Here is a 17,631-nt window from a genome sequence, read left to right on the forward strand (position 1 = left end):
TTGTAAACTTGTATCAAAACCGTTGTTAACTTGTTTTAAAACTGTTAAAAAACTTGTATTAAAACAAGTTTTTCAATCGTTTTAATACAAGTTTTAAAACAAGTTTTTCAATTGTTTTAATACAAGTTTTCAATCGTTTTAAAACAAGTTTTTCAACTGTTTTAAAACAAGTTTTTTAACCGTTTTAAAACAAGTTTACATCTCTTTTATGTTTAATAAGGCTTAGGGAATGATGGAAACAGGTCTACGACGTATAGGAAATGGAGGGAAATTGCAAAGGCAAAAGGTGTGGAGTGTGGTAAATGACAAGTGACTATGGAATTATACAACGCTTTGCCTTAACCTTGCTTTAACCCCTTGTTAAATAATCTTGTATTTAATCCCCTTGTCATTAAATCAGAAGACATATAGTTTACAATGTAATATTGAATTTAACTTTGATTTAGTTAGACGACTTTATCGTAATATAGCCATTTTAGGGAAACTAATGTTTTGCAGTAAAGTCTCGGGAACTCCTTTATGATTACTGTTGTGTTTAAACTAAAAGATTTCATGTAAATAGTCCGTGACTATCTGGTGCTGCTACCTAGGAACTCATTGAACAACCATCTGCAGCGCTATCTGTTCGCAATCGGTGGCCTCAGCTTAAATACCGGTTTTTGACTCCTCAGTCGTCAAGCACAGATAGCCAAGAAGGCTAGGGCGTGTGTCACTTGGCCAGTGGCATTCGTCTGCTCGGGTTCGAATCCCGTCCTGTGTGGCAAATAATTGGTGACCTGTGTGTTTGTAGCGATATACTACAACCACTGGGGCATAGTGAGGTGTTCATAATCCTTGGTTTAGACATACACCTCGAAATCATCGGATTGGGCGAATCTTTTAGCTAAGTGGTTGTTAGTGTATCCTATGAACATACAGGTCACCAATGGCCGTTTTGCTATTTTTTTTTAATAACCTTTCTCTCTTTATCCCTTAGACATTAATCGTTAATCATTTTAATCATCTTAATCGTTTTTAAGCATAGCGTTTTATTATTCCATAGTCACTTGACATTTTCCCACACTCCAGACCCTTTGCCTTTGCAACTTCCCTACAATTCCTCAACGTCGTGGACATGTTTCCATCATTCCCTAAGCCATATTTTTTGAAAAAAGACAGTTGTAAACTTGTATCAAAACAGTTGTTAACTTGTTTTAAAACTGTTAAAAAACTTGTATTAAAACAAGTTTTTCAATTGTTTTAATACAAGTTTTAAAACAAGTTTTTCAATTGTATTAATACAAGTTTTCAATTGTTTTAAAACAAGTTTTTTAACTGTTTAAAAATAAGTTTTTTAACCATTTCAAAACAAGTTTACATCTCTTTTATGTTTAATAAGGCTTAGGGAATGATGGAAACAGGTCTACGACGTATAGGAAATGGAGGGAAATTGCAAAGGCAAAAGGTGTGGAGTGTGGTAAATGACAAGTGACTATGGAATTATACAACGCTTTGCCTTAACCTTGCTTTAACCCCTTTTAAAATAGGTTATTTTGAATAATAACACAATAAGAAAATAAACAAGAAAGATAAATCCCGGTATTTGTAGTAAACATTAAATAAAACTTAGTTTTTGTTGTAATTTTTCTGGTTTTCCCATACATTTTTATTTTCTGATAGCATTATTTGAAACTGAAATCTCATTAAATCAGAAGACATATAGTTTACAATGTAATATTGAATTTAACCTTGATTTAGTTAGACGAGGTTATTGTAATATAGCAATTTTAGGGAAACTAATGTTTTGCAGTAAAGTCTCGGGAACACATTTATGATCACTGTTGTGTTTAAACTAAAAGATTTCATGTAAATAGTCCGTGACTATCTGGTGCTGCTACCTAGGAACTCATAGCAGAAGTTGCAATTTACCTCCACTTCCTCTACTTCGTGCACTTGTTTCCATCATTCTCTTATCGTTTTTAAGCATGGCGTTGTATTATTTTATAGTCACTGGACATTTCCCACAATCCAGAACCTTTGCATTTGCAACTTTCCTCCACTTCCTCTACGTCGTGGACCTGTTTCCATCATTCCCTAATCGTTTTTAAGCATGGCGTTGTATTGTTCCATAGTCACTTAACATTTCCCACACTCCAGACCCTTTGCCTTTGCAACTTCCCTTTTCTTCCTCAACGTCGTGGACCTGTTTCCATCATTCCCTAAAACTTTTAAGCATGGCGTAGTTTAATTCCATAGTCACTTGACATTTTCCACACTCAAGACCTTTTGCCTTTGCAACTTACCTCTACTTCCTTTACGTCGTGGACCTGTTTCCATAATTCCCTAAGCCTATTTAAGCATGGCATTGTAAAATTCCATAGGCACTTGACATTTCCCACACTCCAGACCTTTTGCCTTAGCATTTTCCCTTCACTTCCTCAACGTCGTGGGCCTGTTTCCATCATTCCCTTAACCTTTCTAAGCATAAATTTGTATTATGCTATAGTTACTTGACATTTCCCATACTCCAGACCGTTTGCCTTTGCAACTTCCCTCCACTTCGTCTACGTCGTGGAGCTGTTTCCAGTATTCCCTAAGACTTTTTAAGCATGGCGTGGTAGAATTCCATAGTAGCTTGACATTAACCACACTCCAGACCCTTTGCCTTTGCAACTTACCTCCACTTCCTCTACGTCGTGGACCTATTTCCATCATTCCCTTATCGTTTTTAAGCATGGCGTTGTATTATTTTATAGTCACTTGACATTTCCCACACTCCAGAACCTTTGCATTTGCAACTTTCCTCCACTTCCTCTACGTGGTGGACCTGTTTCCATCATTCCCTAATCGTTTTTAAGCATGGCATTGTATTATTCCATAGTCAATTGACATTTCCCACACTCCAGACCCTTTGCCTTTGCAACTTCCCTTTCCTTCCTTAACGTCGTGGACCTGTTTCTATCATTCCCTAAGACTTTTAAGCATGGCGTAGTATAATTCCATAGTCACATGACATTTCCCACACTCAAGACCTTTTGCCTTTGCAGCTTACCTCCACTTCCTTTACGTCGTGGACCTGTTTCCATGATTCCCTAAGCCAACCACACGCTTAGCATGGCATTGTATAATTCCATAGGCACTTGACATTTCCCACATTCCAGACCTTTTGCCTTAGCAACTTACCTCCACTTCCTCAACGTCGTGGACCTGTTTCCATCATTCCCTAATCGTTTTTAAGCATAGCGTTGTATTATTCCATAGTCACTTGACATTTTCCCACACTCCAGACCTTTTGCCTTTGCAACTTCCCTTCAATTCCTCAACGTCGTGGACATGTTTCCATCATTCCCTAAGCCATATTTTTTGGAAAAAAACAGTTGTAAACTTGTATCAAAACCGTTGTTAACTTGTTTTAAAACTGTTAAAAAACTTGTATTAAAACAAGTTTTTCAATCGTTTTAATACAAGTTTTAAAACAAGTTTTTCAATTGTTTTAATACAAGTTTTCAATCGTTTTAAAACAAGTTTTTCAACTGTTTTAAAACAAGTTTTTTAACCGTTTTAAAACAAGTTTACATCTCTTTTATGTTTAATAAGGCTTAGGGAATGATGGAAACAGGTCTACGACGTATAGGAAATGGAGGGAAATTGCAAAGGCAAAAGGTGTGGAGTGTGGTAAATGACAAGTGACTATGGAATTATACAACGCTTTGCCTTAACCTTGCTTTAACCCCTTGTTAAATAATCTTGTATTTAATCCCCTTGTCATTAAATCAGAAGACATATAGTTTACAATGTAATATTGAATTTAACTTTGATTTAGTTAGACGACTTTATCGTAATATAGCCATTTTAGGGAAACTAATGTTTTGCAGTAAAGTCTCGGGAACTCCTTTATGATTACTGTTGTGTTTAAACTAAAAGATTTCATGTAAATAGTCCGTGACTATCTGGTGCTGCTACCTAGGAACTCATTGAACAACCATCTGCAGCGCTATCTGTTCGCAATCGGTGGCCTCAGCTTAAATACCGGTTTTTGACTCCTCAGTCGTCAAGCACAGATAGCCAAGAAGGCTAGGGCGTGTGTCACTTGGCCAGTGGCATTCGTCTGCTCGGGTTCGAATCCCGTCCTGTGTGGCAAATAATTGGTGACCTGTGTGTTTGTAGCGATATACTACAACCACTGGGGCATAGTGAGGTGTTCATAATCCTTGGTTTAGACATACACCTCGAAATCATCGGATTGGGCGAATCTTTTAGCTAAGTGGTTGTTAGTGTATCCTATGAACATACAGGTCACCAATGGCCGTTTTGCTATTTTTTTTTAATAACCTTTCTCTCTTTATCCCTTAGACATTAATCGTTAATCATTTTAATCATCTTAATCGTTTTTAAGCATAGCGTTTTATTATTCCATAGTCACTTGACATTTTCCCACACTCCAGACCCTTTGCCTTTGCAACTTCCCTACAATTCCTCAACGTCGTGGACATGTTTCCATCATTCCCTAAGCCATATTTTTTGAAAAAAGACAGTTGTAAACTTGTATCAAAACAGTTGTTAACTTGTTTTAAAACTGTTAAAAAACTTGTATTAAAACAAGTTTTTCAATTGTTTTAATACAAGTTTTAAAACAAGTTTTTCAATTGTATTAATACAAGTTTTCAATTGTTTTAAAACAAGTTTTTTAACTGTTTAAAAATAAGTTTTTTAACCATTTCAAAACAAGTTTACATCTCTTTTATGTTTAATAAGGCTTAGGGAATGATGGAAACAGGTCTACGACGTATAGGAAATGGAGGGAAATTGCAAAGGCAAAAGGTGTGGAGTGTGGTAAATGACAAGTGACTATGGAATTATACAACGCTTTGCCTTAACCTTGCTTTAACCCCTTTTAAAATAGGTTATTTTGAATAATAACACAATAAGAAAATAAACAAGAAAGATAAATCCCGGTATTTGTAGTAAACATTAAATAAAACTTAGTTTTTGTTGTAATTTTTCTGGTTTTCCCATACATTTTTATTTTCTGATAGCATTATTTGAAACTGAAATCTCATTAAATCAGAAGACATATAGTTTACAATGTAATATTGAATTTAACCTTGATTTAGTTAGACGAGGTTATTGTAATATAGCAATTTTAGGGAAACTAATGTTTTGCAGTAAAGTCTCGGGAACACATTTATGATCACTGTTGTGTTTAAACTAAAAGATTTCATGTAAATAGTCCGTGACTATCTGGTGCTGCTACCTAGGAACTCATAGCAGAAGTTGCAATTTACCTCCACTTCCTCTACTTCGTGCACTTGTTTCCATCATTCTCTTATCGTTTTTAAGCATGGCGTTGTATTATTTTATAGTCACTGGACATTTCCCACACTCCAGAACCTTTGCATTTGCAACTTTCCTCCACTTCCTCTACGTCGTGGACCTGTTTCCATCATTCCCTAATCGTTTTTAAGCATGGCGTTGTATTGTTCCATAGTCACTTAACATTTCCCACACTCCAGACCCTTTGCCTTTGCAACTTCCCTTTTCTTCCTCAACGTCGTGGACCTGTTTCCATCATTCCCTAAAACTTTTAAGCATGGCGTAGTTTAATTCCATAGTCACTTGACATTTTCCACACTCAAGACCTTTTGCCTTTGCAACTTACCTCTACTTCCTTTACGTCGTGGACCTGTTTCCATAATTCCCTAAGCCTATTTAAGCATGGCATTGTAAAATTCCATAGGCACTTGACATTTCCCACACTCCAGACCTTTTGCCTTAGCATTTTCCCTTCACTTCCTCAACGTCGTGGGCCTGTTTCCATCATTCCCTTAACCTTTCTAAGCATAAATTTGTATTATGCTATAGTTACTTGACATTTCCCATACTCCAGACCGTTTGCCTTTGCAACTTCCCTCCACTTCGTCTACGTCGTGGAGCTGTTTCCAGTATTCCCTAAGACTTTTTAAGCATGGCGTGGTAGAATTCCATAGTAGCTTGACATTAACCACACTCCAGACCCTTTGCCTTTGCAACTTACCTCCACTTCCTCTACGTCGTGGACCTATTTCCATCATTCCCTTATCGTTTTTAAGCATGGCGTTGTATTATTTTATAGTCACTTGACATTTCCCACACTCCAGAACCTTTGCATTTGCAACTTTCCTCCACTTCCTCTACGTGGTGGACCTGTTTCCATCATTCCCTAATCGTTTTTAAGCATGGCATTGTATTATTCCATAGTCAATTGACATTTCCCACACTCCAGACCCTTTGCCTTTGCAACTTCCCTTTCCTTCCTTAACGTCGTGGACCTGTTTCTATCATTCCCTAAGACTTTTAAGCATGGCGTAGTATAATTCCATAGTCACATGACATTTCCCACACTCAAGACCTTTTGCCTTTGCAGCTTACCTCCACTTCCTTTACGTCGTGGACCTGTTTCCATGATTCCCTAAGCCAACCACACGCTTAGCATGGCATTGTATAATTCCATAGGCACTTGACATTTCCCACATTCCAGACCTTTTGCCTTAGCAACTTACCTCCACTTCCTCAACGTCGTGGACCTGTTTCCATCATTCCCTAATCGTTTTTAAGCATAGCGTTGTATTATTCCATAGTCACTTGACATTTTCCCACACTCCAGACCTTTTGCCTTTGCAACTTCCCTTCAATTCCTCAACGTCGTGGACATGTTTCCATCATTCCCTAAGCCATATTTTTTGGAAAAAAACAGTTGTAAACTTGTATCAAAACCGTTGTTAACTTGTTTTAAAACTGTTAAAAAACTTGTATTAAAACAAGTTTTTCAATCGTTTTAATACAAGTTTTAAAACAAGTTTTTCAATTGTTTTAATACAAGTTTTCAATCGTTTTAAAACAAGTTTTTCAACTGTTTTAAAACAAGTTTTTTAACCGTTTTAAAACAAGTTTACATCTCTTTTATGTTTAATAAGGCTTAGGGAATGATGGAAACAGGTCTACGACGTATAGGAAATGGAGGGAAATTGCAAAGGCAAAAGGTGTGGAGTGTGGTAAATGACAAGTGACTATGGAATTATACAACGCTTTGCCTTAACCTTGCTTTAACCCCTTGTTAAATAATCTTGTATTTAATCCCCTTGTCATTAAATCAGAAGACATATAGTTTACAATGTAATATTGAATTTAACTTTGATTTAGTTAGACGACTTTATCGTAATATAGCCATTTTAGGGAAACTAATGTTTTGCAGTAAAGTCTCGGGAACTCCTTTATGATTACTGTTGTGTTTAAACTAAAAGATTTCATGTAAATAGTCCGTGACTATCTGGTGCTGCTACCTAGGAACTCATTGAACAACCATCTGCAGCGCTATCTGTTCGCAATCGGTGGCCTTAGCTTAAATACCGGTTTTTGACTCCTCAGTCGTCAAGCACAGATAGCCAAGAAGGCTAGGGCGTGTGTCACTTGGCCAGTGGCATTCGTCTGCTCGGGTTCGAATCCCGTCCTGTGTGGCAAATAATTGGTGACCTGTGTGTTTGTAGCGATATACTACAACCACTGGGGCATAGTGAGGTGTTCATAATCCTTGGTTTAGACATACACCTCGAAATCATCGGATTGGGCGAATCTTTTAGCTAAGTGGTTGTTAGTGTATCCTATGAACATACAGGTCACCAATGGCCGTTTTGCTATTTTTTTTAATAACCTTCCTCTCTATATCCCTTAGACATTAATCGTTAATCATTTTAATCATCTTAATCGTTTTTAAGCATAGCGTTTTATTATTCCATAGTCACTTGACATTTTCCCACACTCCAGACCCTTTGCCTTTGCAACTTCCCTTCAATTCCTCAACGTCGTGGACATGTTTCCATCATTCCCTAAGCCATATTTTTTGAAAAAAAAACAGTTGTAAACTTGTATCAAAACAGTTGTTAACTTGTTTTAAAACTGTTAAAAAACTTGTATTAAAACAAGTTTTTCAATTGTTTTAATACAAGTTTTAAAACAAGTTTTTCAATTGTATTAATACAAGTTTTCAATTGTTTTAAAACAAGTTTTTTAACTGTTTAAAAATAAGTTTTTTAACCATTTCAAAACAAGTTTACATCTCTTTTATGTTTAATAAGGCTTAGGGAATGATGGAAACAGGTCTACGACGTATAGGAAATGGAGGGAAATTGCAAAGGCAAAAGGTGTGGAGTGTGGTAAATGACAAGTGACTATGGAATTATACAACGCTTTGCCTTAACCTTGCTTTAACCCCTTTTAAAATAGGTTATTTTGAATAATAACACAATAAGAAAATAAATAAGAAAGATAAATCCCGGTATTTGTAGTAAACATTAAATAAAACTTAGTTTTTGTTGTAATTTTTCTGGTTTTCCCATACATTTTTATTTTCTGATAGCATTATTTGAAACTGAAATCTCATTAAATCAGAAGACATATAGTTTACAATGTAATATTGAATTTAACCTTGATTTAGTTAGACGAGGTTATTGTAATATAGCAATTTTAGGGAAACTAATGTTTTGCAGTAAAGTCTCGGGAACACATTTATGATCACTGTTGTGTTTAAACTAAAAGATTTCATGTAAATAGTCCGTGACTATCTGGTGCTGCTACCTAGGAACTCATAGCAGAAGTTGCAATTTACCTCCACTTCCTCTACTTCGTGCACTTGTTTCCATCATTCTCTTATCGTTTTTAAGCATGGCGTTGTATTATTTTATAGTCACTGGACATTTCCCACACTCCAGAACCTTTGCATTTGCAACTTTCCTCCACTTCCTCTACGTCGTGGACCTGTTTCCATCATTCCCTAATCGTTTTTAAGCATGGCGTTGTATTGTTCCATAGTCACTTAACATTTCCCACACTCCAGACCCTTTGCCTTTGCAACTTCCCTTTTCTTCCTCAACGTCGTGGACCTGTTTCCATCATTCCCTAAAACTTTTAAGCATGGCGTAGTTTAATTCCATAGTCACTTGACATTTTCCACACTCAAGACCTTTTGCCTTTGCAACTTACCTCTACTTCCTTTACGTCGTGGACCTGTTTCCATAATTCCCTAAGCCTATTTAAGCATGGCATTGTAAAATTCCATAGGCACTTGACATTTCCCACACTCCAGACCTTTTGCCTTAGCATTTTCCCTTCACTTCCTCAACGTCGTGGGCCTGTTTCCATCATTCCCTTAACCTTTCTAAGCATAAATTTGTATTATGCTATAGTTACTTGACATTTCCCATACTCCAGACCGTTTGCCTTTGCAACTTCCCTCCACTTCGTCTACGTCGTGGAGCTGTTTCCAGTATTCCCTAAGACTTTTTAAGCATGGCGTAGTAGAATTCCATAGTAGCTTGACATTAACCACACTCCAGACCCTTTGCCTTTGCAACTTACCTCCACTTCCTCTACGTCGTGGACCTATTTCCATCATTCCCTTATCGTTTTTAAGCATGGCGTTGTATTATTTTATAGTCACTTGACATTTCCCACACTCCAGAACCTTTGCATTTGCAACTTTCCTCCACTTCCTCTACGTGGTGGACCTGTTTCCATCATTCCCTAATCGTTTTTAAGCATGGCATTGTATTATTCCATAGTCAATTGACATTTCCCACACTCCAGACCCTTTGCCTTTGCAACTTCCCTTTCCTTCCTTAACGTCGTGGACCTGTTTCTATCATTCCCTAAGACTTTTAAGCATGGCGTAGTATAATTCCATAGTCACATGACATTTCCCACACTCAAGACCTTTTGCCTTTGCAGCTTACCTCCACTTCCTTTACGTCGTGGACCTGTTTCCATGATTCCCTAAGCCAACCACACGCTTAGCATGGCATTGTATAATTCCATAGGCACTTGACATTTCCCACATTCCAGACCTTTTGCCTTAGCAACTTACCTCCACTTCCTCAACGTCGTGGACCTGTTTCCATCATTCCCTAATCGTTTTTAAGCATAGCGTTGTATTATTCCATAGTCACTTGACATTTTCCCACACTCCAGACCTTTTGCCTTTGCAACTTCCCTTCAATTCCTCAACGTCGTGGACATGTTTCCATCATTCCCTAAGCCATATTTTTTGGAAAAAAACAGTTGTAAACTTGTATCAAAACCGTTGTTAACTTGTTTTAAAACTGTTAAAAAACTTGTATTAAAACAAGTTTTTCAATCGTTTTAATACAAGTTTTAAAACAAGTTTTTCAATTGTTTTAATACAAGTTTTCAATCGTTTTAAAACAAGTTTTTCAACTGTTTTAAAACAAGTTTTTTAACCGTTTTAAAACAAGTTTACATCTCTTTTATGTTTAATAAGGCTTAGGGAATGATGGAAACAGGTCTACGACGTATAGGAAATGGAGGGAAATTGCAAAGGCAAAAGGTGTGGAGTGTGGTAAATGACAAGTGACTATGGAATTATACAACGCTTTGCCTTAACCTTGCTTTAACCCCTTGTTAAATAATCTTGTATTTAATCCCCTTGTCATTAAATCAGAAGACATATAGTTTACAATGTAATATTGAATTTAACTTTGATTTAGTTAGACGACTTTATCGTAATATAGCCATTTTAGGGAAACTAATGTTTTGCAGTAAAGTCTCGGGAACTCCTTTATGATTACTGTTGTGTTTAAACTAAAAGATTTCATGTAAATAGTCCGTGACTATCTGGTGCTGCTACCTAGGAACTCATTGAACAACCATCTGCAGCGCTATCTGTTCGCAATCGGTGGCCTCAGCTTAAATACCGGTTTTTGACTCCTCAGTCGTCAAGCACAGATAGCCAAGAAGGCTAGGGCGTGTGTCACTTGGCCAGTGGCATTCGTCTGCTCGGGTTCGAATCCCGTCCTGTGTGGCAAATAATTGGTGACCTGTGTGTTTGTAGCGATATACTACAACCACTGGGGCATAGTGAGGTGTTCATAATCCTTGGTTTAGACATACACCTCGAAATCATCGGATTGGGCGAATCTTTTAGCTAAGTGGTTGTTAGTGTATCCTATGAACATACAGGTCACCAATGGCCGTTTTGCTATTTTTTTTTAATAACCTTTCTCTCTTTATCCCTTAGACATTAATCGTTAATCATTTTAATCATCTTAATCGTTTTTAAGCATAGCGTTTTATTATTCCATAGTCACTTGACATTTTCCCACACTCCAGACCCTTTGCCTTTGCAACTTCCCTACAATTCCTCAACGTCGTGGACATGTTTCCATCATTCCCTAAGCCATATTTTTTGAAAAAAGACAGTTGTAAACTTGTATCAAAACAGTTGTTAACTTGTTTTAAAACTGTTAAAAAACTTGTATTAAAACAAGTTTTTCAATTGTTTTAATACAAGTTTTAAAACAAGTTTTTCAATTGTATTAATACAAGTTTTCAATTGTTTTAAAACAAGTTTTTTAACTGTTTAAAAATAAGTTTTTTAACCATTTCAAAACAAGTTTACATCTCTTTTATGTTTAATAAGGCTTAGGGAATGATGGAAACAGGTCTACGACGTATAGGAAATGGAGGGAAATTGCAAAGGCAAAAGGTGTGGAGTGTGGTAAATGACAAGTGACTATGGAATTATACAACGCTTTGCCTTAACCTTGCTTTAACCCCTTTTAAAATAGGTTATTTTGAATAATAACACAATAAGAAAATAAACAAGAAAGATAAATCCCGGTATTTGTAGTAAACGTTAAATAAAACTTAGTTTTTGTTGTAATTTTTCTGGTTTTCCCATACATTTTTATTTTCTGATAGCATTATTTGAAACTGAAATCTCATTAAATCAGAAGACATATAGTTTACAATGTAATATTGAATTTAACCTTGATTTAGTTAGACGAGGTTATTGTAATATAGCAATTTTAGGGAAACTAATGTTTTGCAGTAAAGTCTCGGGAACACATTTATGATCACTGTTGTGTTTAAACTAAAAGATTTCATGTAAATAGTCCGTGACTATCTGGTGCTGCTACCTAGGAACTCATAGCAGAAGTTGCAATTTACCTCCACTTCCTCTACTTCGTGCACTTGTTTCCATCATTCTCTTATCGTTTTTAAGCATGGCGTTGTATTTTTCTATAGTTACTTGACATTTCCCACACTCCAGAACCTTGGCCTTTAAAACTTCCCTCCACTTACTCTACGTCGTGGACCTGTTTCCATCATTCCCTAAGACTTTTTAAGCATGGCGTAGTAGAATTCCATAGTAGCTTGACATTAACAATACTCCAAACCCTTTGCCTTTGCAATTTACCTCCACTTCCTCTACGTCGTGGACCTATTTCCATCATTCCCTTATCGTTTTTAAGCATGGCGTTGTATTGTTCCATAGTCACTTAACATTTCCTACACTCCAGACCCTTTGCCTTTGCAACTTCCCTTTTCTTCCTCAACGTCGTGGACCTGTTTCCATCATTCCCTAAAACTTTTAAGCATGGCGTAGTTTAATTCCATAGTCACTTGACATTTTCCACACTCAAGACCTTTTGCCTTTGCAACTTACCTCTACTTCCTTTACGTCGTGGACCTGTTTCCATAATTCCCTAAGCCTATTTAAGCATGGCATTGTAAAATTCCATAGGCACTTGACATTTCCCACACTCCAGACCTTTTGCCTTAGCATTTTCCCTTCACTTCCTCAACGTCGTGGGCCTGTTTCCATCATTCCCTTAACCTTTCTAAGCATAAATTTGTATTATGCTATAGTTACTTGACATTTCCCATACTCCAGACCGTTTGCCTTTGCAACTTCCCTCCACTTCGTCTACGTCGTGGAGCTGTTTCCAGTATTCCCTAAGACTTTTTAAGCATGGCGTAGTAGAATTCCATAGTAGCTTGACATTAACCACACTCCAGACCCTTTGCCTTTGCAACTTACCTCCGCTTCCTCTACGTCGTGGACCTATTTCCATCATTCCCTTATCGTTTTTAAGCATGGCGTTGTATTATTTTATAGTCACTTGACATTTCCCACACTCCAGAACCTTTGCATTTGCAACTTTCCTCCACTTCCTCTACGTGGTGGACCTGTTTCCATCATTCCCTAATCGTTTTTAAGCATGGCATTGTATTATTCCATAGTCAATTGACATTTCCCACACTCCAGACCCTTTGCCTTTGCAACTTCCCTTTCCTTCCTTAACGTCGTGGACCTGTTTCTATCATTCCCTAAGACTTTTAAGCATGGCGTAGTATAATTCCATAGTCACATGACATTTCTCACACTCAAGACCTTTTGCCTTTGCAGCTTACCTCCACTTCCTTTACGTCGTGGACCTGTTTCCATGATTCCCTAAGCCAACCACACGCTTAGCATGGCATTGTATAATTCCATAGGCACTTGACATTTCCCACATTCCAGACCTTTTGCCTTAGCAACTTACCTCCACTTCCTCAACGTCGTGGACCTGTTTCCATCATTCCCTAATCGTTTTTAAGCATAGCGTTGTATTATTCCATAGTCACTTGACATTTTCCCACACTCCAGACCCTTTGCCTTTGCAACTTCCCTTCAATTCCTCAACGTCGTGGACATGTTTCCATCATTCCCTAAGCCATATTTTTTGGAAAAAAACAGTTGTAAACTTGTATCAAAACAGTTGTTAACTTGTTTTAAAACTGTTAAAAAACTTGTATTAAAACAAGTTTTTCAATTGTTTTAATACAAGTTTTAAAACAAGTTTTTCAATTGTTTTAATACAAGTTTTCAATCGTTTTAAAACAAGTTTTTCAACTGTTTTAAAACAAGTTTTTTAACCGTTTTAAAACAAGTTTACATCTCTTTTATGTTTAATAAGGCTTAGGGAATGATGGAAACAGGTCTACGACGTATAGGAAATGGAGGGAAATTGCAAAGGCAAAAGGTGTGGAGTGTGGTAAATGACAAGTGACTATGGAATTATACAACGCTTTGCCTTAACCTTGCTTTAACCCCTTGTTAAATAATCTTGTATTTAATCCCCTTGTCATTAAATCAGAAGACATATAGTTTACAATGTAATATTGAATTTAACTTTGATTTAGTTAGACGACTTTATCGTAATATAGCCATTTTAGGGAAACTAATGTTTTGCAGTAAAGTCTCGGGAACTCCTTTATGATTACTGTTGTGTTTAAACTAAAAGATTTCATGTAAATAGTCCGTGACTATCTGGTGCTGCTACCTAGGAACTCATTGAACAACCATCTGAACAACCATCGGAAATGGAGGGAAATTGCAAAGGCAAAAGGTGTGGAGTGTGGTAAATGACAAGTGACTATGGAATTATACAACGCTTTGCCTTAACCTTGCTTTAACCCCTTTTAAAATAGGTTATTTTGAATAATAACACAATAAGAAAATAAATAAGAAAGATAAATCCCGGTATTTGTAGTAAACATTAAATAAAACTTAGTTTTTGTTGTAATTTTTCTGGTTTTCCCATACATTTTTATTTTCTGATAGCATTATTTGAAACTGAAATCTCATTAAATCAGAAGACATATAGTTTACAATGTAATATTGAATTTAACCTTGATTTAGTTAGACGAGGTTATTGTAATATAGCAATTTTAGGGAAACTAATGTTTTGCAGTAAAGTCTCGGGAACACATTTATGATCACTGTTGTGTTTAAACTAAAAGATTTCATGTAAATAGTCCGTGACTATCTGGTGCTGCTACCTAGGAACTCATAGCAGAAGTTGCAATTTACCTCCACTTCCTCTACTTCGTGCACTTGTTTCCATCATTCTCTTATCGTTTTTAAGCATGGCGTTGTATTTTTCTATAGTTACTTGACATTTCCCACACTCCAGAACCTTGGCCTTTGCAACTTCCCTCCACTTACTCTACGTCGTGGACCTGTTTCCATCATTCCCTAAGACTTTTTAAGCATGGCGTAGTAGAATTCCATAGTAGCTTGACATTAACAACACTCCAAACCCTTTGCCTTTGCAATTTACCTCCACTTCCTCTACGTCGTGGACCTATTTCCATCATTCCCTTATCGTTTTTAAGCATGGCGTTGTATTGTTCCATAGTCACTTAACATTTCCCACACTCCAGACCCTTTGCCTTTGCAACTTCCCTTTTCTTCCTCAACGTCGTGGACCTGTTTCCATCATTCCCTAAAACTTTTAAGCATGGCGTAGTTTAATTCCATAGTCACTTGACATTTTCCACACTCAAGACCTTCGGCCTTTGCAACTTACCTCTACTTCCTTTACGTCGTGGACCTGTTTCCATAATTCCCTAAGCCTATTTAAGCATGGCATTGTAAAATTCCATAGGCACTTGACATTTCCCACACTCCAGACCTTTTGCCTTAGCATTTTCCCTTCACTTCCTCAACGTCGTGGGCCTGTTTCCATCATTCCCTTAACCTTTCTAAGCATAAATTTGTATTATGCTATAGTTACTTGACATTTCCCATACTCCAGACCGTTTGCCTTTGCAACTTCCCTCCACTTCGTCTACGTCGTGGAGCTGTTTCCAGTATTCCCTAAGACTTTTTAAGCATGGCGTAGTAGAATTCCATAGTAGCTTGACATTAACCACACTCCAGACCCTTTGCCTTTGCAACTTACCTCCACTTCCTCTACGTCGTAGACCTATTTCCATCATTCCCTTATCGTTTTTAAGCTTGGCGTTGTATTATTTTATAGTCACTTGACATTTCCCACACTCCAGAACCTTTGCATTTGCAACTTTCCTCCACTTCCTCTACGTGGTGGACCTGTTTCCATCATTCCCTAATCGTTTTTAAGCATGGCATTGTATTATTCCATAGTCAATTGACATTTCCCACACTCCAGACCCTTTGCCTTTGCAACTTCCCTTTCCTTGCTTAACGTCGTGGACCTGTTTCTATCATTCCCTAAGACTTTTAAGCATGGCGTAGTATAATTCCATAGTCACATGACATTTCCCACACTCAAGACCTTTTGCCTTTGCAGCTTACCTCCACTTCCTTTACGTCGTGGACCTGTTTCCATGATTCCCTAAGCCAACCACACGCTTAGCATGGCATTGTATAATTCCATAGGCACTTGACATTTCCCACATTCCAGACCTTTTGCCTTAGCAACTTACCTCCACTATGGAACCTATTTCCATCATTCTCTTATCGTTTTTAAGCATGGCGTTGTATTATTTTATAGTCATTTGACATTTCCCACACTCCAGAACCTTTGCATTTGCAACTTTCCTCCACTTCCTCTACGTGGTGGACCTGTTTCCATCATTCCCTAATCGTTTTTAAGCATGGCATTGTATAATTCCATAGGCACTTGACATTTCCCACATTCCAGACCTTTTGCCTTAGCAACTTACCTCCACTTCCTCAACGTCGTGGACCTGTTTCCATCATTCCCTAATCGTTTTTAAGCATAGCGTTGTATTATTCCATAGTCACTTGACATTTTCCCACACTCCAGATCCTTTGCCTTTGCAACTTCCCTTCAATTCCTCAACGTCGTGGACATGTTTCCATCATTCCCTAAGCCATATTTTTTGGAAAAAAACAGTTGTAAACTTGTATCAAAACAGTTGTTAACTTGTTTTAAAACTGTTAAAAAACTTGTATTAAAACAAGTTTTTCAATTGTTTTAATACAAGTTTTAAAACAAGTTTTTCAATTGTTTTAATACAAGTTTTCAATCGTTTTAAAACAAGTTTTTCAACTGTTTTAAAACAAGTTTTTTAACCGTTTTAAAACAAGTTTACATCTCTTTTATGTTTAATAAGGCTTAGGGAATGATGGAAACAGGTCTACGACGTATAGGAAATGGAGGGAAATTGCAAAGGCAAAAGGTGTGGAGTGTGGTAAATGACAAGTGACTATGGAATTATACAACGCTTTGCCTTAACCTTGCTTTAACCCCTTGTTAAATAATCTTGTATTTAATCCCCTTGTCATTAAATCAGAAGACATATAGTTTACAATGTAATATTGAATTTAACTTTGATTTAGTTAGACGACTTTATCGTAATATAGCCATTTTAGGGAAACTAATGTTTTGCAGTAAAGTCTCGGGAACTCCTTTATGATTACTGTTGTGTTTAAACTAAAAGATTTCATGTAAATAGTCCGTGACTATCTGGTGCTGCTACCTAGGAACTCATTGAACAACCATCTGCAGCGCTATCTGTTCGCAATCGGTGGCCTCAGCTTAAATACCGGTTTTTGACTCCTCAGTCGTCAAGCACAGATAGCCAAGAAGGCTAGGGCGTGTGTCACTTGGCCAGTGGCATTCGTCTGCTCGGGTTCGAATCCCGTCCTGTGTGGCAAATAATTGGTGACCTGTGTGTTTGTAGCGATATACTACAACCACTGGGGCATAGTGAGGTGTTCATAATCCTTGGTTTAGACATACACCTCGAAATCATCGGATTGGGCGAATCTTTTAGCTAAGTGGTTGTTAGTGTATCCTATGAACATACAGGTCACCAATGGCCGTTTTGCTATTTTTTTTTAATAACCTTTCTCTCTTTATCCCTTAGACATTAATCGTTAATCATTTTAATCATCTTAATCGTTTTTAAGCATAGCGTTTTATTATTCCATAGTCACTTGACATTTTCCCACACTCCAGACCCTTTGCCTTTGCAACTTCCCTACAATTCCTCAACGTCGTGGACATGTTTCCATCATTCCCTAAGCCATATTTTTTAAAAAAA

This window comes from Macrosteles quadrilineatus, unplaced genomic scaffold (assembly GCF_028750875.1).
Source record: "Macrosteles quadrilineatus isolate MER2022 unplaced genomic scaffold, UCM_ALF_1.0 Scaffold_8__2_contigs__length_117827958, whole genome shotgun sequence".
In the NCBI taxonomy this organism is placed as follows: Eukaryota; Metazoa; Arthropoda; class Insecta; order Hemiptera; family Cicadellidae; genus Macrosteles; species Macrosteles quadrilineatus.